Source organism: Pongo pygmaeus, chromosome 5 (genome assembly GCF_028885625.2).
Source record: "Pongo pygmaeus isolate AG05252 chromosome 5, NHGRI_mPonPyg2-v2.0_pri, whole genome shotgun sequence".
In the NCBI taxonomy this organism is placed as follows: Eukaryota; Metazoa; Chordata; class Mammalia; order Primates; family Hominidae; genus Pongo; species Pongo pygmaeus.
The window spans coordinates 171165764-171189720 of record NC_072378.2 but is presented as its reverse complement, the minus strand read 5'-3'; positions in this window follow the sequence as shown (position 1 = coordinate 171189720).

Genomic DNA, 23957 nt, shown 5'->3' with positions numbered 1-23957 from the left:
CTTCCTATCAATGGGACCATTTCGGGGCTGCCACTTGGCCAGGGCATCGCAGTGGGCTGTTGGATCAGACCGAGAGGCACCAATTCAAATGCCCCCGGGCAAGAACCTATGTCAGGTGGATGGGATGGTTATAAATGGCAGAGCTATGCCTGCTTTCAAGGATTAGAATGAAACTATCTGAGCAGCCTCAGCAGACAGTAGCTGGTGACACCTCAGGATACTGGAAAAACTCTACCTTCCAGGATCTCCAGACCCAGCCCTTGCCTGTCTTCAAACAACAAAGGGAGTGATCTTGGGGACACCAGAACAGTCTGCTTGCAGAGATCAGGAACAGGACAGCTTCTGCCAGTCAAACAGCGAGACTAAAAAGGAGTCTAAGTCTCCAGCCTCTCCAAATTCCTCCTGGCCCACACATGAACATGGTCTCTGTGGCCATCGATTCTTCTGAGCCCACCTCCTCCACACGAGTACACACGCTTGTCTACTTATGGTCTGTGAAAACGCACAGACTTTGGGTCAAACAGATCTGAGTGTAGAGTCTGGCTTAGAATTCTAGACCCACCTCTTCTTCACTGTGTGATTTGGGGCAAAATAACTTGGCCTCTGGAAGCCTCAGTTTTTCATCTGTAAAATGAAAGCAGCACTATTTTTCACCACATTGTGCCAGCACACCACCCATCTAGATCCTAAACAAGGTGGACCCCAGCTGGCTCCCTGGTGACCAGCTCCAAAATGCCTTCCTTTGGACTTCACGTTCTGTGAGAGAAGGCAAACCCTGACATCTGGTTTCATCCAGTTCCTTAGCTTTTCAGTGACAGGCAGCTGAACTCAATTCTTAACTGACTGATCCCCATTGCATAGGGTTACTATGAAGAGCATATGAGATCACAGATGTTAAAGTGCCAAACCATGTGACTTATTTAGGACTCCTGACTTTCCTAATGTCGCATGGAGGATATTTAGTCATAAAACAGTTAAATCTGGCATAGTGGGTTACCAAGAAGGAGGCAGGGTTCGGCTTACCATACTGAGAGAGGGGTTGAGGCAGAAACTCCCTGGAGGAACAGTGGGCAGCAACAACGGAGGGAGGGCAGGTCACGCGTGCACACAAACATGCACACACAGGCATGCACACATATTTGTACACAGGCACACTCATCTGCACACACACATGCATGCATACATGCACACCCTCCAGCACACACATGTTCAGATCATGCTCTCGTTTACACGTGCACAAGGGCATATGCACACTCATGCACATGTACTGTCGACTCTGTCTTGGGCTTACACATCGAAGCCATGATCTGGTTCAGTACTTACTTGTTTATTGATATTCCATTTAGCATTTACCAAGTACCTTCTATGTAACTTGGCTAGGCAGTCTTTTTTTCTCAAAGAAACAAAATCCAGTATAAATCCTCCCTCATCCATGAAATCTTTCTGGATTCTCCAATGGGATTGAACTAATCCTTCTCATAGAACTTTCCATGTGCCCCTGCTTGTTATGAACTTCATTTACCTTCAGAGTAAAATTGTTGCACACACTTCTGTTTCTTAAGTGGCTGTGGGAGCTGACATTCTAGGCCCCAGCGAAGAGGTCTGGTCCTGAAACTGCGTCTCAGTTCTTGGCTTGAGAAAAACACAGCTGGTTAGAAGTGCTTACACCACGGAGGCATGAAGAGGACGTGAGGGTGACTCATTTTAAAAGCAATGCGTTTATATCTTCCAGTGCAGAGAGAGAGAGAATCCCCTGCTTAGAGCACAGAAGCTGGTGCACCATCCTGTGCCTGCCTGGGGAGATCCCTCTCCCCTCCCCTTCCTGGACACAGGCCCTAGGATTTGTATATATGTGCACATAAATATAGTATTTCCCAGAGGGCCTAGCATAAACATTCTTAATATGTGCTTGTTATATTGCAGTGAACTAACACCCACAATCAGTCAGGAAACAAAGTGCATTGCATATTACCTGGGGAACAGTCAGCAGAACCTTGATTTTACCTGGAGAGTCTGGGGCTGCACTTTTGGCACATGGGAGGTCCCACAGCTACCAGTCCAGGAATCCCAGGGTGAGTGCCATTTTCCAAGGGTTATATCCCCCAAATATGTCACAAAACATGTTTACACAAATACCTTGGTTTCTGCTTTTTATCTATACAACAGTTCTCAACATAGCCACAGATTAGAATCAATCCTGATGCCTTTTTAGAGTGTACATTACCAGAGCTCCCAGGCTGACTGAGCCAGAACCATGCCTGAGGCCATAGCACGTCAGCGGTCTCAGAGAACACGGGAGATTCCGTGGCCCCCTGGCTAGAACACTGGACCAGATGGTCTGCAGTTTCTCCTCCGAGTCCGATGGTCTTGTCTATGTTAAAATGTGTCCAAAGAAGATAAGTTTTAACTCATTTAAATAAATATAAGCTACATGGCACTTTGAATAGAGGGAACGGCTGCGTCCCCCAAACAGTCATCCAGCATAGACATACTGTAGCCCCAAAGCCATCGCCAGTCACCCCTTGGGCTTTATTTGCTGAAAAGCATTGGCATTTGCTGAGATGGTTGTGCACCTATCTGTATCCAGAGAAGCTTGTCAGCCACTCTGAGCCTTTCTGGAGCAACTTGGCCCCAAAGGGAAGACTCTTCCTGTGTTTGGTCATGGGTCTTCTGAGGAGGCTGAGGAATAATGTGGAAGAAAGGAAAGAAGAAGCAACCTCCGATTCAGGGTTTCTGTTCATAACAACATTCTCCCCAGAAGAAGGAGGTGGAATTGGATAGCTCTGGGAACCAGTAATGGGATAGGGAATTTTTAAAACCTGTATAGACCACCTGTTTGAAACTGTCTCACAGGACACGGGGACCAAAAGCCACTGTCGCCTGACAGCTGCTTGGTGGGAGACACGAAATGAACAGGGTCTCATTTTAGTGCCTGGAGGGACCGGTGTGCCACGGCCAGAGCACACTCTTAGCCGGCACCTCTGTGGACAGAGTCCAGGGTGGCCATCCTTCACGCTACTTAATTCGTTTGTTTGTCACGGGAGCGGTTACGGAGCAAAGCTCACAGTAGGGTGCTGAAGGGTTGATGACAGCAGCTTCTGCACTCTCAGCACAGGGTGCATCTGGATCAGAGCCTGGGCATATCTAAATTATGCCTGTTTTGGAAACTGGCTGCACTTTCTCCTCCTCCCTGTCTGTGGAGCGAAGCCCAGCTCTGGCGTGGAATGTAGGCAGATTTTTCTAGAGGGGGCACCTGCTCCATCTACAGCTAAAGGGTGGACCTACTTGAAAGTTTTGTCACTGTGACTCAGACCACTATGATGCTGCTCTTCGATGTGCCAACACAAAGGGGTAAATGGTGTGGGTGTCAGTCAGGCTGTAAATGGTGCGGGTATCAGTCAGTCAGGCTGTAAATGGTGTGGGTGTCAGTCAGGCTGTAAATGGTGTGGGTGTCAGTCAGGCTGTAAATGGTGTGGGTATCAGTCAGTCAGGCTGTAAATGGTGTGGGTATCAGTCAGCCTGTAAATGGTGTGGGTATCAGTCATTCAGGCTGTAAATGGTGTGGGTATCAGTCAGGCCGTAAATGGTGTGGGTATCAGTCAGTCAGGCTGTAAATGGTGTGGGTATCAGTCAGGCTGTAAATGGTATGAGTATCAGTCAGTCAGGCTATAAATGGTGTGGGTATCAGTCAGCCTGCAAATGGTGTGGGTATCAGTCAGCCTGCAAATGGTGTGGGTATCAGTCAGGCTGTAAATGGTGTGGGTGTCAAGCTGTAAATGGTGTGGGTATCAGTCAGTCAGGCTGTAAATGGCATGGGTGTCAGTCAGGCTGTAAATGGTGTGGGTATCAGTCAGGCTGTAAATGGTATGAGTATCAGTCAGTCAGGCTATAAATGGTGTTGGTATCAGTCAGCCTGCAAATGGTGTGGGTATCAGTCAGTCAGGCTACAAATGGTGTGGGTATCAGTCAGGCTGTAAATGATGTAGGTATCAGTCAGGCTGTAAATGGTGTGGGTATCAATCAGGCTGTAAATGGTGTGGGTGTTAGTCAGTCAGGCTGTAAATGGTGTGGGTATGAGTCAGTCAGGCTGTAAATGGTGTGGGTATCAGTCAGGCTGTAAATGGTGTGGGTGTCAGTCAGTCAGGCTGTAAATGGTGTGGGTATCAGTCAGTCAGGCTGTAAATGGTGTGGGTGTCAGTCAGTCAGGCTGTAAATGGTGTGGGTGTCAGTCAGTCAGGCTGTAAATGGTGTGGGTATCAGTCAGACTGTAAATGGTGTGGGTGTCAGTCAGTCAGGCTGTAAATGGTGTGGGTATCAGTCAGTCAGGCTGTAAATGGTGTGGGTATCAGTCAGGCTGTAAATGGTGTGGGTGTCAGTCAGTCAGGCTATAAATGGTGTGGGTATCAGTCAGTCAGGCTGTAAATGGTGTGGGTATCAGTCAGGATGTAAATGGTGTGGGTGTCAGTCAGTAAGGCTGTAAATGGTGTGGGTGTCAGTCAGTCAGGCTGTAAATGGTGTGTGTGTCAGTCAGGCTGTACACAGTGTGGGTATCAGTCAGGCTGTAAATGGTGTGGGTATCAGTCAGGCTGTAGGAACACTGTTAGGAAAGCGATGAGTCCATTGCAATGCTGTGTACATAGTTTTCATATTGGCAGATGTTTGAATAAAAATGGTCTATTCTAGGAAATATTTTTCTATCAACAACCATCTCATTACTTCATGGCATATACCAGCTATTATAGGGACAATTTCTTGTAGACAAAAACCCAGTTGTTCCTGAAATGGTATTTTATAGGGTTTAGGATGCAGGGTTCAGGCAGCCCACCTGGAATATGCTGTGTGAGGAACAAAAGATCCAGCTACTCAGACTTATTGCTGCAAAAACATTCACCAAAATGAGCAGAAACAGCTACCAAAATATCATTTGAAGAGTTTCAGGCAAAATATTGTTCTACAACAGTGGCTAAGTCACAGGCAATATTATATCAAGCATAAAATCATTTACTAGCCTCCTAATAACACCCTCCGGCCACCATTTTAGAGATTTATCTGAGTGAATGCACTCATTTCACGTAGATGAGGGGCTAGAGATACCTGTGGGAATGGCCAGTGCCGTTGCTCTCGTTAAAGCAAAGTCAGTTTCACGGGAAAAGTTCAGGAAACTCGGCTGCCTATAGAAATCCCTGTGGATCCACTCCAGCTACTAGCTTCAGTTTCTCACATCTTGACGTATCCACCCATTCACAACAGCGTCCCCTTCTCCCTCTTTCTCCTTCAAGATAGCTCCTCCTGGTGAAGGCCGATCAGTCAGCCTCAGGATCTAGCTTGCAGCCTCACCCTCTGGCTGCACAGCTGTGCTGGGAGCACATAATGGGGGAGTGGGTGAGAGAAGGGGGAGGTCCGGGCCCTTCTGGGGCCTTGGCGACACCCAGTCAGCTTGTGGAAAGCAGGATCAGAGGCCTCAAGCCAAGGAACTGTGAAAAAAGGACCCAGTGGGATGTGAATTCCACAAACGCCTTCTGTAATGTAGGAAGGGAGACACCTTTTATCTTGTCACCCCTGTAGTGGCTTGGGGCCACCTTTTGAAAGTTCAAGCTCACTCACCTTTGCAGATGATGCCACTGCCAACACAGTCCTCCACACCTTGGGCCCCTCCACCCCCAGCAGGTGTGAATTCCCGTCCTCTGAGGGCAGTTATGGGGCTGAGCAGCAGAAGGCCAGGGCGCTGGCCCCTTTGATCTCTGACACTCCTCAGGGCCATTTGTGAGCAGAGAGGGAGGAAGGTGGAGAGGCCCTACTTCTCAGCCAGGTGTTGATGGCTTAGCTCCATGAATCCCTGAGTTCACAAAGGAGGAAGGCAGGGAGCCAGCCCTGTGAAGCACAGACCGGCCTGCACGGTGTTGATGGCCTCTCAGGGTGTGGGCGGGGAAACCCCCTAACTCTCCCAGAGAGAGGAGGGGTGAGGGCCAAACCTCCTGTTTCACACTTTAACACTCTTGTTTTATGTGGGAACCTCTCTCTTACAGCTTTGTTTTTTAACCATTCATGGACTCCGATGAGTACACTGGTGGGGATTTGTGAGGGAAGGAATCCAAAAAGGTCCTTCAATCCAGCCTGCTGCCTCTTGGCAGGACTACACTTCTCAGGGATCTGGGGCTGATGCGAGTCAGACGGCGGGTGCAGAGCAGCACGGTGCCCCCTTCCTCAAGTGGGAGGCTTGAGAACCTGCTGGCTGCCCCAGTCGGCCGCATGGAGGGGAGCAGGCATGGGAACTGCACATGGCTATAGGATCGGGCTCAGGCATCTGGGGTGCGGGTGAACTGTGTGAACCCGGTGCTGCTCACAGGACACCCAGGGCTACCCTGTGAGGGGTTCAGAAAGACAGGCAGGCTGCTTTGGCCTGGGTGACAAAGAATTTGGGCCTTTAAGCCAAACGATTGGAAAAAGGCTGCTTGCCTCTTGCAGGCTGAAAAATATTCACCATTGAAAAGGGGCCCCTTTTCTCCTCCTGCCCTGATAAGTTTTTCCACAGTCTGCCATGGAGGGTCTCATGAGCCTGGCTGAGGTCCCCAGAAGCCTTCTCTCCTTGCACCCCGACTGCCCCCTCCACTGTAACTATATTTCCTGCAAAGCCCACTCCATGCTGATTTGTAACTTGCTTCCATTTCTATAAAAATCTGGGTGCAGGGGGCAGAGTGATTGGTACCTGTGCCAGCCCCCTCCTCCCAGTTGTCCCTAGATCTAGACCCTCTTTAAGAAGAACACCTGAGTCCTTCTCCCAGGCTGGGCTGGGGCAGGCAGGTGCTGATCCAGGAAGACACCTGTGGTTGTCCTCGAAGCCACATTGCTCTGGCAAAGGCCACTGGTCACTGTGAGCTGGGCTTCCCCTTCAACCAGACAGAGCCTGTACGCAAAGGTGGTGATGTGAAGACAGGTTTATGTCCCCTCAGGAGCTGGGAAAATCCGTATCTATGATCCTAAGTTACACTTTGCAAAGCTAGTCTCTTCCTCTTACCCCATCCTTCCCAGCCTTTCTTGTAAAACACCCTCACCTGATGGTATCTGCAGCTCGCCTGTGTCTGTGGGCGCAGGCTCTCTGCTGCTTTTCCCATTCTCCCTCCCCTCCTGGCCTAGTGGGCTCCCTGTGTGCCCGACTCCAATGCGTGGAGGGAGCCCTGACTTACATACTTACATACCAAGTCTGACTTGGGAAGCTTTAGCAGCGCTGGGAGTGGAGATGTTGAGACCGTGTGATGTGAAATCTCCCTGGTGCCTGCAGATGCCGACCTGCTCACTGAGCCGCCATCTTTACAGGCCTCTTTGAAGGGCCTGTGTCTTCACCCCCATCCCAACACTGGGCAGCTTTTACTAGGTGCTCAATAAATGTCTGTTGCTATTGCTTAAGCCAACTAGCATTTTTTATTTATATTACTTACTTGACACAAAACGTATGTCAATAAAATCAATATTCCTCTGCACTCTGCACATTACACAAGCAAATGGCTGTGAGGAGGACCACCAGAGGCCCAGGACTCACCGTGGAAAGAACCAGCTGAAGAGCAAAGATGTCCTCTAAGTCGTCTGTGCTTTGGCTCTGTGGAGCGATGCCTTGTAGCCCTTTCTCTTTGTTTTTGGTGCTCACTAGCAACCTGATGGACTCAGGGATTCTACTCTCATCAGTGGAAAGATGTGAGTGTGTGGGTGTGCACTTGTGTGCATGTGTGTGTGAGAGGGCCTGTGCTCTGTGTATGTGAGGATGTGTGAATGCAAATGTGTGAGTGGGCACATGTGCACCTGTGTGAATATGTGTGCGTATAAATGTGCACAAGTGCAAGGTGTGTTGTGTGTGGCATGCACATGTATGTGAAAGTGTGTGCATATGCACAGGTTTTGTGTGGATGTATGGTGCATGCATGAGTGAGAGTGCGTGCATCTGTGTGTACACGCATGTGAAAGTGTGTGCATATGCACAGGTTTTGTGTGAATGTGTGGTGCATGCATGAGTGAGAGTGCATGCATCTGTGTGTACACGCATGTGAAAGTGTGTGCATATGCACAGGTTTTGTGTGAATGTGTGGTGCATGCATGAACGTGAGAGCATGCATCTGTGAGTGTGCACATGCATGTGTGGGTCTGCATGTGAGTGTGTGGCGTGCCCATGGGTATGTGCATATGATGTATGCATGCATCTGAGTGGTGTGTGTGCATGTGAGTGTGTGAATGTGAGTGCAACGTAAAGATGTGCGCACATATGTGTGAGTGAGAGTGTATGTGTGAGGGCATCTCATACCCAGGAATGGGGTGGGAGCTTGGGTTAGGGTTAGGGTTGAACCATACACAAGTGCGGAGAGGTGGTGTTTGTAACTCAGCACTTGAACCTTCCCACCTTTCCACCCACGTGTTGCCATTTGTGACTTCCCACAGATTTTATGAGTGAGACTGAACACATGGTCATTTAAAATTCCTGAATTTCTTTTTGGAGGGGGAGTTCTTTGCATATTCATGTTTTTCTATTTCTCTATTTCAGAAAAAGTGAGTTTCTGGGGCACTTGGAATGTTCTGTCTTGATCTCAGGGCTGGTTCCCCGTGTATACACGTATATAACACTCTACTGAGCTATGTCTTTTACTGCATGTATATTATAGCACAATACATACATTTTTAAGAGATGCACAGTTAAAGCAACCAGAGAAACAAAGCCCAAGTTCTGTTTTATTTTTATATGTAATGCCCCTCTGCGAAGTCTGTCTTCCTCCAGATCTGTTTTATAGATTCCATGTAAACTCTCTTATTGCATTAAAAACACCAGAAATCTTATTACTAAACATTTTAAAAGCTATCACCAAAATTCTCTGTGACAGTTAAGTATACCTTAATTTGGGCTTCTTTGTGGACTTTCTGAGACCTTTTTTTCTTTTTCTTGGCTGAAAACCCCCTTCTGAAGGCCTGGTGGGAGAATTCCCTGGCACGGAGCATGCAGTGCTGGTCCCAGGAGTATGGAGAGTCACACACCAGGGCCTGGCCAGTCTGTGCGACCCGGGGCTGGCTCAATGGCCTAAGCTGGATACTGGGTGCTGGGTCAGTGCCTGGACAGGGCTGGCCACCCTGGCTTTTGTTCCAGCAGCCAGGGCTCCTTCAACACATGTGGCCATTGTTTGCCTCGTTCCCTCTGCATTCGAGGTGAACTGGGGGGTGGAGCAGAAAGTTGAGGACAGGATCCTATGGTCCAGTGGGGAGGCATGTGCTTTTGCTCCCCTAAAACAGACATCGTCTTGTGGACCAACGATGACAAACTCCTCAAGCGCCAACAAGAGGAGCACAAGCTCCTCTCCTCAGGTCCTCCCAGGGTCTACCTTGCTGCCCACATTCCTGTGTTTATCTTTTCCCACGATGGCAATTTCAAAACTGTTCTGTTTGCTTCAAATCCAGCTCCCACCTTCTGGTGATACTCTTCCGCCATCCTGTGCTGTGAACAGCAAGAGCTCCAGAATGCATATCCGCTCCTGCCACCCCCGCTCAGCCACTGCCACCCTTATCTGGCTGTCTCAGGGGAAGATGCTCCCCGGAATCTTACAATTGGAGGGTCCTGGAAGGAAGACCTAAAAGCTCAGTGCATTGCTGCTGAGCCGTGCCCAAGGCCCAAGCTCCTTCCTCCAGGCCTGGCTTCCAGCTGTGGGCCTTCCCTGCTCCCTGCTGGGCTTCTCTCTCCAGGTTCTCTCCTTAGCCCCACGCTGCCAACAGTTCTCAGAGGGACATCCCTGGCTCCAATGACCACCACAAACTCAGGCCCCAAATCCCAACTGTTTATAGAATACCTCTAGTCAACTCGGCATCAGCTTAAACGCAAGATGTTGGAGATGACACTACCTGCCTCCCGGTCCCATCCTGGACACTTGCCCTTTCCAACTTTCTTACTCTGCAATGCCACCAGTCTATGGGCCAAAGACCCAAGTGTCAGGACAGGCTTTGCCTTTATCTGTTTTGCTGGGGCCACTGATACTTTTCTACTACTCTCCAAATCTACCACCCCTACCTAATCCAAGGCCACCAGGAGCCTTTGACGAAGCCAGTTTTCTTCTCTCCAGACCTCCCCCTCCACTGCCAGGGTAGCCCTGGAAGAGCTGCTGCCATGTTCACAGGGGGCATCAGAGCCTCAGCACGGGGGCCAGCATGCAGCCAATGCCCCTCCTTACTGTCTGGGTGTCGCCCTCCCTTGGTCCCGACAAGCCTCCCCAGACCCAGGCCCAGCCTCTGCAGGCTCTGCAGCCTCCGCAGCCTCCGCAGCCTCTGCAGCCTCCGCAGCCTCCGCAGCCTCTGCAGCCGCTTCTTCCCTCCACTCTTCCACTTCTCACCCATCCCTCCAGGTCCAGCTCAGGCACCGCTTCTGCCCCTCCCGCCCCTGCCTGCTGAGCACCTCCCCTGACTGCCCCAGGCAGGCCTTGTTCCCTGGCTCCTTTGGAGATGAGTTGTTAGTGAACGTTACAGCTAACGTCTGTGTGGCCATCACCACTTTATGCACCCAGATGCTCTCACCATTCCCACACCAGAGCGTGTGCGTGGCTAGGTGCTTTGCAATGTTTGCCGAGTGGAGGCCTCCGTTCCAAACATGCCCGATGCTCCAGGTGGACTCCCTGGGTGTGAGGGGTGCCCGGCGAGTTCTGAGCCTGCCCACCAGGGCCAGTGAGGGTTATGGCACAGCACCAGCCCTCTCCCCCTCCCCATCACTGCCCCCTCACTGGCCTCTGCCTCAGTTTTCTCCCCCTTCTGTCCTCCTCAGATCCTTGGTCTGGGCAGTGTTCTGTCAACACCTACATGAGCAGCTCCAGCCCAGCAGACATCCAGTCTCTCCATAAAGGGAGCTGGCACCTGCTCCTCACGATGGGCACGTGGGCCCCCCCATTTCAGAGACTATGAAGGTAGGCGGGAGTTGAATGACTAGCTCTTGAGCAGCTCCTATGTGGTAGGCCCAGATCCCAGCCCAAGCAGCCCAAGGCAGGAATGCAGGTCCCTTAGGGATCCAAGCTCCATTTCCCTTCCTGCTTTGACTCCAGGGCTTCCACTCCCAGGACCCCTCACTGCTGAGAATCTCATTTCAGAGTGACTGCTGGGTTGACGGGCATTATGTAAATGCTTTCATAATAACACGTAAGGTGGGGGACGGAGGAAGGAGGAAGAGCTAAAGGGTGCTCTGTGGTGTCTGCACATCCTGGTGCTGCTGGTCTGTGCCTGTTACCCCCTCACTTTGTAGGACTTCCTGGTTTGTATGATACACACAGCCTACTTTTAAAAAGCCACCCCGAAGTCTTACAAACACCAGTGTTGATGGTCATTGGTGGACTTGTCTCGTGGCCACAACCGGCTGCAGGGAGGTGGAAGGTGGGGGGCTGGCCTGGGCTCCTGGCCTTGACCGTCTCCAGGAGTCTCGGTGACTGGGGCTGTGGCCGGACCACCTGCTGGATGGTGGTTTCCATTCTGTCCGCCTGGTCCTCTCCACAGGGCAGCCGTCGGGTGACCAGCTTTGCGGTGCCAGCAGTGGTCAGGGCTGGTCCCAGGACCCAGGAGCCTGTGTCACCGAGGAGCCGGCCCGATCCAGACCCCCTCACACAGCTGCACCTCATTCTCTTCACCGAAACGAATGTCATAACCTTTGTGACCAGATCTAGTTTTAACCTGGGACTTTCCGGAGGACGTGTGCCAGCGTCTCTCGGAGGACACTTTCTTCCTCTCCAGGAGCCTCAGCCCCTTCCCACTTCCTTCAGCTCCCAGACTCAGGTCCACCTCCACCCTGCTCTGTACCTGGGGGACAGCGAGGAGTGGGAGGCTGGGCCGGACACCCCCAGCTCCGTTCCTGGGCCCCAGCCCCAAGCACCGCTTGGTTCCCATGGCCTTCACCACTCACTCTGGACCTGGCACCTCTACAGCCTCTTTTCCAAGCCCTCCTTCAGCCCCTCCCACCTGACGTGTGTCTGGTCTCCAGGACGGGACTTGGCTCTCACTTCTCTGCCTGCTGGCATCTCCCACCCTTCCCGTGTCTCCGTCCTGAGCTGCCTCTTTCTCGTGCTCGTCCTGGGCAGTGAGGTCATGGACCTGAGTGTGCCTGTCCTTTCTGCATTCCCTGCAGTGCAGTGCTGTGTGTGGGTTTTTATCCAGGTGCACCTGTTCCCCTGCGTTCCTGGGTGGCGTTCTTCTCCTTTCCCTTCTTGGACCTTCAAAGCACAATTCTTCAGGTTCTTTCCAGGTCTTCGGGCCAGATCTGTGGAATTGTACTGTGATTTCTTAGAAGTTTTGTTTCATAAGACTATGGATTGTGTTAAAGGAGCATGATCTGTGAAGGTCGATGACAAAAGAGGAAGGTGAAGGGAGGGGTACCCTGACCCATGGCTCCTGAGAGGGGCATCCCCTCGGCAGCTGCAGAAGTGAGTGAGCGTAACTCCACTGTGTAAGGGTCTCAGCGTCTCTGAGCGGAGTTCCCCCAGCGCAGTTGCCCCAGCACCACCTTGAAGGCCTGAGGGGCATGGGGTCGGGAGTGAGGAGGGGCCCTTTGGCCTATTTGTGGGTGGACAGGAGCATGCTGAGAAGCCCCTTCCTGCATCTTTTTCTGTCTTCTGGTCATCACCAGAGGAGGGAGAGGGTGCTGGCCACAAGCCACTCGATGCTGGGGGCTAACGGGAGCAGGGGTGGAGAGGGGGCTTGGGGAAGCCCATTGAGCTCTTTGCCTGGTGGATGTCGCTATGAATTTTGGATTTTGGTTATACGATGATAAAAATTACACAAAAATGCAAATGCTCTGCTATTCATTCAAATATGCAACAAATATTTGGGTGCCCGCTATGTGCCAGATATTATGAATGTTGTGTCTGCCATCATTTTTCTTAGAAAATTATTCAGCATTTCTTAGGCTACTCACGAGCTTAGTTATTCTTGACCTCCTAGGCATACCCAAACATTTAGTTAGCGCCTCAGGGTGCCTCATCTCCAGGCCTCTGATGTGCAGGCCCCCTGGCCCCTGTGTTTTGTGGTCACAGCAGTCAGGAGCAGCCCCTTCGGTCTGAATGCATGTGATATGAGTGTCTCATCTTTGCCATTAGGTACAAGGGATTCATATGCATTTAACAGTTTATATATTTAATAGCTATTTTTCTAAGACACTTAGCACAATGAACGACAGCCACACAGGTCCCTGTGTGCTAAGGATGAGTGGAGGCCTCCATTTCCCACCCCCTTGCCCAAACTTACAGTCATGATGCCTCTCTAGGGCGAGGTCCGAACCCTAGGGGGCTTTTTGGAGTCCTCAGTGCTTCTCTGCTACCTCACTTGTTTCTGCTGAAATGGGAAAAAAAGGAAGCCGTCTTCAGCAATAGGAGGTTACCAATTTGGTTTGAGGGCAAAGTGAAAGGTTCTTTGTGGCCCTAAAAACCACAGTAGGACCACTGAACTGTGGCTTTCCCAGGCCCCAGTGCACGCAAAGTCCTTGACACTTGGCTTGGAAAAAGTGAGGTATTAGGAGGAGGAAGTCTCAGAGCTCCTCTGTCATCACTCACTGCTTCTCTCTCACTCCCTTTCTCCTTTTTCTCTCTCTGTCTCTCAGGCTTCAAGACCTCTGACCTCTGGAGGCTCCATGCAAATCCCACCAAATGTGTGAAACTGCCTCAGTAGCCCACACGAAGTAGAGTTGATAGGAAGTATGTGAGGGTTGAGGTGCACTGTGCTCATCTGCATTGTGCTCATAGATGGGAAATTTTGTTTGTAAGCATTCAAATATCAATTGGATTTTTTACTTTCATATTTTGGAGCAAAGAATCTTTGCTCCAGTTCTTATGTATTTTTGGGAACCCTTGCAGAGCTCATAGACCCCATAACCCTGGGGCACAGGGTTGGGGGTTAGACACCCCAAGGTCCTGTTTCCTGCTGAGGGACCTGGGCTAACGCCTCTGGCAACTCCTATTTCAAGCTTTAAATGAAGTGTTTCTTGGCTTCCCTTTCCTGCATTTGCTGTTCACAGAGTCCCCACCACCTTCAACTGTCACCTCATTTGCTCCACCAGGCACCACCGAGATGGCCATCCAGCAAGAAAACTCTGATATTGTCACTCTTGTACATAAAGACTCCTGTGGCAGCACTTTGCTTACTGTGAGGTCCAGCATGCGGCTGAGCCAGCAGGACTTTCACTTTCGGATCTGACTCACATCCTTTCTTGTGTCCCCGACCACCCCGACCCCCAGTGTGGGCATTCCCACTCATCGTTCTGTCCCCTTCACAACCTTGTGTCCCCGGCCATCCCGACCCCCAGTGTGGGCATTCCCACTCATCGTTCTGTCCCCTTCACAACCTTGTGTCCCCGGCCATCCCGACCCCCAGTGTGGGCATTCCCACTCATCGTTCTGTCCCCTTCGCAACCTTGTGTCCCCGACCACCCCGACCCCCAGTGTGGGCATTCCCACTCATCGTTCTGTCCCCTTCACAACCTTGTGTCCCCGGCCATCCCGACCCCCAGTGTGGGCATTCCCACTCATCGTTCTGTCCCCTTCACAACCTTGTGTCCCCGGCCATCCCGACCCCCAGTGTGGGCATTCCCACTCATCGTTCTGTCCCCTTCGCAACCTTGTGTCTCCCGCCACCCCGACCCACCCCATCCCAGTGTGGGCATTCCCACTCATCACTCTTGTGTCCCCAGCCACCCGGGATAGGGACTTCTCCTATGGAATATGGACTCCTCCTATGGGATAGGGTCTCCTCCTATGGGATAGGGACTCCTCCTATGGGATAGGGTCTCCTCCTATGGGATATGGACTCCTCCTATGGGATATGGGCTCCTCCTATGGGATATGGACTCCTCCTATGGGATATGGGCTCTTCCTATGGGATAGGGACTCCTCCTGCAGGATATGGACTCCTCCTATGGGATAGGGACTCCTCCTATGGGATAGGGACTCCTCCTGTGGGATAGGGACTCCTCCTATAAGATAGGGGCTCCTCCTATGGGATAGGGGCTCCTCCTATAGGATAGGGACTCCTCCTGCAGGATAGGGACTCCTCCTGCAGGATATGGACTCCTCCTATGGGATAGTGGCTCCTCCTATGGGATAGGGGCTCCTCCTATGGGATATGGACTCCTCCTATGGGATATGGGCTCCTCCTATGGGATATGGACTCCTCCTATGGGATATGGGCTCTTCCTATGGGATAGGGACTCCTCCTGCAGGATATGGACTCCTCCTATGGGATAGGGACTCCTCCTATGGGATAGGGACTCCTCCTGTGGGATAGGGACTCCTCCTATAAGATAGGGGCTCCTCCTATGGGATAGGGGCTCCTCCTATAGGATAGGGACTCCTCCTGCAGGATAGGGACTCCTCCTGCAGGATATGGACTCCTCCTATGGGATAGTGGCTCCTCCTATGGGATAGGGGCTCCTCTTATGGCATAGGGGCTCCTCCTGAGGGATAGGGGCTCCTCCTGCCCCTATCCCCTTTGGGGCCTTGGCCCCAGCAGCCAGGCTGGCACTGCTACCATTTGGGATACTTCTTGTTCTTCCCACCTCCCAGTAGCTCTGCAAATCCTTTGGATGCCATCCCTGCAAACACGTCCCATCTCCATGGTACTGGGCTGGCCCCAGTTTAGGTGGAGCTGTCAGCAGCTGCTGGGTGTGGGGGCCCTGGAGACCCGGTGGGCAGCTGCTGGAACCAGGCAGGCCCCTCCGTGGGAAGACTGGGCAACACCAGCCTCTGAGGGCTTGAGGTGCCCGAGGGTATCCAGGCAGGGCCCTGGAGCCAGGAGACACTGGTGGTAAAGAGGCTGAAAGGCATTTACTCAGGCAGGACACAGGGTCATGAAGCTGGTTTGCTCCAAAGTTCCTCTCGCACTACCCTGGGGCCTTGTACGTGCCCTGCAGCTAAGAAGGCCAGGCCTGCAGCTGGGGCGAGTGAGCCGTGCTGGAAAGGTGAGCTCTGTGTGAGCAGGTGTGCTGCTTTGGAGCCCCGGACATCAGTGCCAGCTCCTGACTTGTAGGAAGGTCCCAGGGGCCCAGATCAAAGCAGCAGGCCCAGCAGGCAGGGAGAAAGGTGTGTGCAGGTCACAGAGAAGCCCAGAGAGCATGCTAACCATCCCACCCGTCAGAGGTCGTCCTGTGGAGAAGGCAGGCAGAAGTCCAGGCTTCTGTGCAAAATTGTTAAAATTCTAAGTGTTGGCTTGAATTAGAGCAAAACAAACCTCCTGGCCAACGTGGTGAATCCCTGTCTGTATTAAAAATACAAAAATTAGCTAGGTGTGGTGGTGGTGGGGGGGTGCCTGTAGTCCCAGCTACTTGGGAGGCTGAGGCAGGAGAATCGCTTGAACCCGAGAGGTGGAGGTTGCAGTGAGCCGAGATTGCACCACTGCACTCCAGTCTGGTGACACAGCAAGACTCTCTAAAACAAACAAACCACAAACAACAACAACAAACAAACAATCAAACCAAACCAAACAAACAAGCAAAAACAACAAAGCACAAGACAGCCCATCCAGAACATGCCTGCAGGTGGACATGATGGGCGGGTTGGCCTGGTAGGGCGGGTGGGGAGGTACCAAGGGGGCCGAGGCTGTGGTTAGGACATGACTCACAGGGACTCCAGGAGGAAATGTGCCCCCAACATGGAGCTGGAGAGGGCGCTCCCAGAGAGCAGACATGCGGTGCCCTAATGGGAGTCCATTCACTGAGTGGATGGAGTCTGGAAAGCAGGGGCAGATATGGGCAGGGGACGGAGTGCAGGAAGGGCTCTGTGCTTTGGCTGGACTGAGGGGATGTGCCTGGCCATCCACAAGGAGCGGTTCAGGCCATTCCCAGGAGGGTCTTTTGTGCACCCTGACTCGCTGGGTTTTTTTTTCCCCAAAGACGGAGTCTTGCTCTGTTACCCAGTCTGGAGTGCAGCGGCGCAATCTTGGCTCACTGCAACATCCGTCTCCCAGGTTCAAATGATTCTCTTTCCTCAGTCTCCCAAGTAGCTGGGACTACAGGCAGCGCCACCACACTCGGCAAATTTTTTGTATTTTTAGTAGCAATGAGGTTTCACCATGTTGGCCAGACTGGTCTCGAACTTCTGGCCTCGGGTGATCCACCCACCTTGGCCTCAAAAAGTGCTGGCATTGCAGGCGTGAGCCACTGCGCCTGGCCTGGCTTGCTGTTCTTATTTATGAAGTTCACAGTGGTACATCCATGTGATGGAAACCAGGTCATCTACACAGATTCTGTAGGGAACAGATTCTTCTTCGCACAGTAGCGGGCTCTGCAGAAACTGAGTCATCTACACAGATTCGGTTGGGAACGCATTCTTCTGTGCACAGTAGTGGGCAGCCATTTCATCAGTAAATGCAGCCTCCCACAGAGCTGATCTAGTGTGGACTTCTGGTGGGTTTGGAATCTGGGTTGTGGGATGTGGGCTCAGGGTGTGGACATGGGGTCAGGTGGACCCTGCTTCCATCCAGACCCTGCCACCCACAAACTGCTCGGTGTTGGGGTTGGTGTTTCTCTTCTGTGAGTCTCCGCTTCCTTTTCTGTAAAGTGCCCACCTCTCGGCTGCGTGACTGACAGTTGCATCAGTGGTGGGCGGAATGCACCGTGTGGCACTCAGCACCCACCGGGCACTGACAGACGTGGTGTGGCAGGGGAGGCTGGAGCCGAGGCCAGCCCTGGGCTCTGTTTGGACTCGCCACTTCCTCTCCCTGCCAGTCCACCCAGGCCTGCTCTTGCCAGCACCTCCGTCCTGGGCCCAGAACCCTGCTTGGTCCCAGAATGCAGCCTGAGACTCCGAGGCACGGGGAGCACTCCATGGCCACAACGAGCAGGAAGTTCATTTTAAAAATGATGCCACCTCCACCTTTTTCCTTTTCCATTTTTTCCGCAGATCTAAGGTCACACATTGCTTCCTTGCATTAAGGAAAAAACTAGAATGCTCTAATGGCCTTTGAGTCAAGGAAAGTTGGCAGATGACAAATGTGATTCCTCTGCACTCTCTGAGACCCAAGTCTGCTCCCCAGTGCCTCACAGAGGACACGCCCCAGGGCCCGCGGGGCCTGCATCCAGCCGTGCCCATGGCACAAGGCCAGGCTGTCTGAGAGGCCTTGCTGGGTCCTGAGGCTGCGTTCAGGACCCAGGCTCCAGCACAGCTGAGACTCTCCTCTCTGGCAAACCCGGGCCGGGCTGCCCCTTCACCTCCAGCAGGGCCCTCCGTCCGCCTGCATCACCTGCTTGTATCCATCCGCCTCTCTCCTCTTCTCTTTATCCTGGAGAGCCCTGGGGAGACTTTTCAGGTCCTTATTAAATGCAGCCAGCCACAAAGCCAGCCCTGGGCCTTGGTCATTCACTGTGGTGGTGTAAAATGGAATTACATTATGAAGTGAGGGCTTTCCCACAGCTAGCAGAGGGGGTGATGGAAAGTAAATGAAGTGTTGGGGAAAATTAGAACTTCGATAGAAGAGAAAAGAGGCTGAGGTGGGAGCAGGTCACCACTTCCTGTCTGAGACAGATGGACGGAGGATGTGGGTGGCACAAGGGGGCCAAAGGGCCTGCCCTTCCCAGAAACTACCCACAGGTAGGAGGGCCTGTGGTAGGAGGAGGATAGCTGGGTAAAATATGGATGTCCAGTTGCATCTGAATTTCAGGTAGGATAAACATGTCCCAAATACAGCATGGGAATACGTATACTGAGCATGAACTCTTCTTTATCTGAAATTCAAACTTTAACAACTGGCCATCCTGCTGAATGTTTTCTGTTCATGTTTGGCTGTTTTGCTAAACTTCTGGCAACCGTAGGTGAGGCTGCCTAGGGGTGTGTGAGGTCAGCTGGCCTATGGGAATCACGGAACCTCCCTGTGGGTGGCTCCATGAGTGTCTCAGGGCACCATGGCCAGGGCAGGCTGGTTCACTCTTGCCTCTTTCTCACTGCACTCCGAGTGCCCTCAGTGGGGACTGTTTTCGAGGTTTGTCTAAGAGAGAGGCTCAGGACTTCGAAGAGAGGCTTCCTCGGCTCAGAGTGCAGAGAGGGAGGGTTTGAAGTGTGATGTCTGTGGTGAGCGTGGCTAGGCAGACAGTGCATGAGGACCTGGGGTCCTCCTGGAAAGGACACGCCGGCCATCTCGGGGTCTTTCTGCTTCTGAGCATCTAGGAGGTGAGCTGGGAGGAAGGAGGTGACTTTCCTCAGTGCCTTGCCGGTGGGAACACAGGACCCACACCTTCCGCCTACCGTGTAGCAGGCCCTTTCAGACACACAAGTCAGTTAATTGGCTCACTGTGCCCTTCCCCTCCCCAGCAGCCTTCTGGTGGGGACTGTTCTAATCCAGCAGGGACAGGGACATGGGGGCCCATGCAGCACTGGGGGCTGAGCCCAGGTGGGCCAGCCCTGAGATCCGCAACTCGGGCTGCCTGGGATAGACCACCTCCAGATACTTGGGGACACGAGATTGATTCCCATATTGCAGGGGACATGGGAGGGGCCCTTGGAATGTGACCTTTCCCATGGGGCCGGACAGGCGGTGCCCTCACTGGGGGAAGGCTGGCGGATGAGGCAGCAGAAGCCTTTCAAGTTTCTTCTCGGCTGTCTGCATCTGCCGCTCACAGAGAAAAATGACTGTCTTCCTCCTCCGGATTTGGCTGTGGTACCTGATCAAATATTTTGGTACCATTTTCAGGAAGATGAGATGCTATCCAGGGCACAAAGGAGTTAATATTCAAAGGGTTATTCTAAGGGTGTCCATGGATTAAAGAAGGAGCTGGAGAGGCTGCTTCCTCCGCCACTTGGGCCCCTTGGAAGCTGCTCCCAGGTGCCAGGGACAGAGAGGCTGCTCCAATTGGCAGCTGGGGCCACCTTTTCCCTGTTCCTGAGACCTTGGGTTTGGGAGCTGTCCCCACTCTGTCCTTAAAGATTGGGATGAGAAGGTGAGACAGGGCACAGGCGGGAGGCTTTTCCCCTCAGGAGCTGTAGGCCGGGGAGGCCCAAGCAGCTGGGATCCTGGGCTCCTCACTCACACACGTATGTACGCATGCACACTCACACCCTCACACACACATACACTCACACACACTCACACCCTCACTCCCACGTACACTCACACGAACACACACCCCCTCACCTTTCCTGACACTCACTTGTACCCTCACACTCGCCCTCACTCCCACGTACACTCACACGAACACATGCACACCCTCACCCTTCCACTCTCTCACACACACTCTCAGACTCATACCCTCACTGTTCCACTCACACATTCTCACACTCACACCCTCACTCCCACATACACTCACACTAACACACACACACCCTCCTACTCACACACTCACACACTCACACCCTCCCACGTACACTCACACTAACACACACACCCTCACTCTTACACACACTCTTCCACATTCTTACACACACTCTTCCACACTCTTACACTCACACTCTCTCACACCCTCACTCCCACGTACACTCACACTCTAACACACACACCCTCACTCTTACACACACTCTTCCACACTCTTACACACACTCACACTCACACACACCCTCACTCCCACGTACACTCACGCTAACACACCCTCTCTCCTACTCACTCTCACACACTCACACCCTCACTCCCACATACACTCACACTAACACACACCCTCACTCTTACACTCTTCCACATTCTTACACACACTCTTTCACACTCTTACACCCTCACTCCCACCTACACTCACACTAACACATGCACACCCTCACCCTTCCACTCTCTCACGCACACTCTCAGACTCATACCCTCACTGTTCCACTCACACATTCTCACACTCACACCCTCACTCCCATATACACTCACACTAACACACACACACCCTCCTCACACACACTCACACCCTCACTCCCACGTACACTCACACTAACACACACACCCTCACTCTTACACACTTCCACATTTTTACACACACTCTTCCACACTCTTACACTCACACTCTCTCACACCCTCACTCCCACGTACACTCACACTCTAACACACACACCCTCACTCTTACACACACTCTTCCACACTCTTACACACACTCACACTCTCACACACACCCTCACTCCCACGTACACTCACACTAACACACACACCCTCACTCTTACACACTTCCACATTTTTACACACACTCTTCCACACTCTTACACTCACACTCTCTCACACCCTCACTCCCACGTACACTCACACTCTAACACACACACCCTCACTCTTACACACACTCTTCCACACTCTTACACACACTCACTCTCACACACACCCTCACTCCCACGTACACTCACGCTAACACACCCTCTCTCCTACTCACTCTCACACACTCACACCCTCACTCCCACATACACTCACACTAACACACACCCTCACTCTTACACTCTTCCACATTCTTACACACACTCTTTCACACTCTCACACCCTCACTCCCACGTACACACACACACCCTCACGCTTACAACTCTTCCACACTCTTACACACAATCACACTCTCACACGCTCACACCCTCACTCCCACATACACTCACACTAACACACACACCTTCACGCTTACACACACTCTTCCACACTCACACTCTCACACACTCACACCCTCACTCCCACGTACACTCACACTAACACACACACACCCTCACCCTTCCTCTCTGACAGTCACTTGTATCCTCACTCCACACTGACACTCTCACACACTATCTGCCAGGCCGCGTCGAGGAAGAGCCTTCCCAGGTGTCAGACTTTGCCTAAATCCGCTGCCAACTCTGTCAGGCTGCGTCTGCTGTTGGCCCTGGGGGACTGGGCATTCTCAGTGAGAGTGTGGGTGACACTGACTAGGGGCTGGGACCCCTTGCCCTGGTCCTGCTGGGTGCACCCGTGGATGTGGTTCCAGCAGCTTTTTAAACATTCACTGAAGACAGAAACAGGCACAGGATGCTGCTGTCCACCTGCTACCAGGGTGCAGGGCCCAGGTGCCTACTGAGGGGGTCCCAGGCAATGAGGTGGCAGGGGGGATGTGACTGGGGTCCTGCCCACCCCAGGCCCCGTCCTGCAGGGTTTCTGGGGATGGTGGGTGCATGTGGAGGGTCCCAGTGCAGCCCACGCACAGGCCTGGGCAGGGGACAGTACCTCCGGGGGAGATGGCGAGGCTCCAGAGGCACCCTCCTGGCGGACTGAGCCCTGCAGGTTCTGGAGGGTGGACTCCACTGTTTTAATGCGGCTTGTTCTGGCAGCACCACTCAGCATCGTCGTGTTCCATCAGTGCTGGTTGGTGACAGAACCCACAAGGGGCCGGCATCTCTGGCTCTGGCCTTTGAACCGGGGCACAGTGGCTGGTGCCGGAGGGGCCGGCAGCCCTCTTGGGGGGTCGGAGGCACCGTGGGCCAGAGGCACTCTGCATCCTGCAGACAGCTTGTTTGTTCTTTTAATTGAAGCTTTGAATGTCATCAGCAATCAAGTCCAAAGTTCTCAAAGTGTGGTCCCCACACCAGCGGCATCGCAGGGCTTGTGAGAAATGCCAGTCTCAAGCTTCACCTGGATCACGAATTCTGGGGTGGGGCCAAAGACCTGTGTTTAGCAAGGCCCTCCAGGTTCAGATGGACAGCAGAGCTTGAGAGCTGCCACCATGTCGTGAGTTGCTTTAGTTTAGTCCTATTAAAACTGCTTAAGAACCAGGGCTCTGGGGCTGGGTGGGGGCTGAACAGAGCAATAGAGGAAACCCCTTGATCCACGTTTGGGTCACAGGTGCTGCTTCTGCTCCAGGCAAGGGATGTCTGGCTCGGTCTTGCTAAAGCAAAGTGAGCAGCCGCTGCACAGCAGAGCCCATGGGAAAGGCCCGTCTCAGTTTTGCCAGCTCAGGCTGGGAGGGCTCTCATGCCCCTTGCGGGACGAGCGATGATGTGGCCATACTCAGCCCTGGGCACGACCTGCCTGGAGCTGTTGCTGGGCGGATGACTGGGCTCTCCCTGAGGTTTAGGCAGATCTTGCTTTCCAGGGTCTTGTTTGGCTCATCATTTACAAACGAGGTAGAGGAGCTGCCATAGGTCCCAAAAGGCTCCACAGAGGGTCGCCTGGCCTTTGCCCCTACCATCCTCTGCCAGGCACGAGCTGAGCTGGCCAGTGGCTGTGGGTGGTGATGGGCCTGAGGGATACCGGGCCCACGCCCCTCCCTGCCCTCGGCCTCCTCCCCAGACCACAGTCATCACAGTCCCTTGCAGCAGAGGGTCAGGGGTGGGACCTGACCCAGAAAGTCCCAGGGAATCCCCAGTGGGAACGCTCACAGTGAGTTCCCTAGAAAGGAGGCAAGAGTGAGGTGGCTGCTGGCTGTGTGGTGACCCCAGGGCCTGGCCTGGGAAAGCTCCAAATGGACACTCACAAGCTTCTGCCACATCTTTGTGACAGCAAGTCCATGTCTCCTGGGAGGAGAAGGAAGAAAAACACTGGCTCGTCTTGCCTCAGCAGCTGCTGTTGAGTATGTAATTAACACACACACACACACACACACACAAAATGAAACCCAAACACTGCAACATTGCAATTGACCTTTCAACAGTTTCCCAAAATAGTGTTGAAATCTATTCAATTTACTAATTACACATTCTCACCATAAAGAAAGAAATGGCTGCAATTCCTGAGCCTCAGCAGATCCCTTAGAATATTTAGAACATCACTGTAATGCCTATTGTCAAAGTGGGCGGGTGTCGAAAACAATCACCCGAGGTATTGAGTCAACATATTTTAAGAATCTTTTATGGAACGTGTGTTTTCTTGACACAAATTCAGTAATTGCTAAATTGCCAAGTGGTGAGAATGTGATATTGATCCTGGCTGTGATTGCAAAGCTGTCACGGGTGGTCTTCTGCAGAAGGGCCGTGTCCTATGCTCTGAACTCCATCTTTCAGGGGGGCCTCCAGAGCTCCCAGTGTGAAGCTGGGTGAGGCTCCTCTGCTAATGGAAGCCCCCTGGAGGAGTGTGGGGAGGGG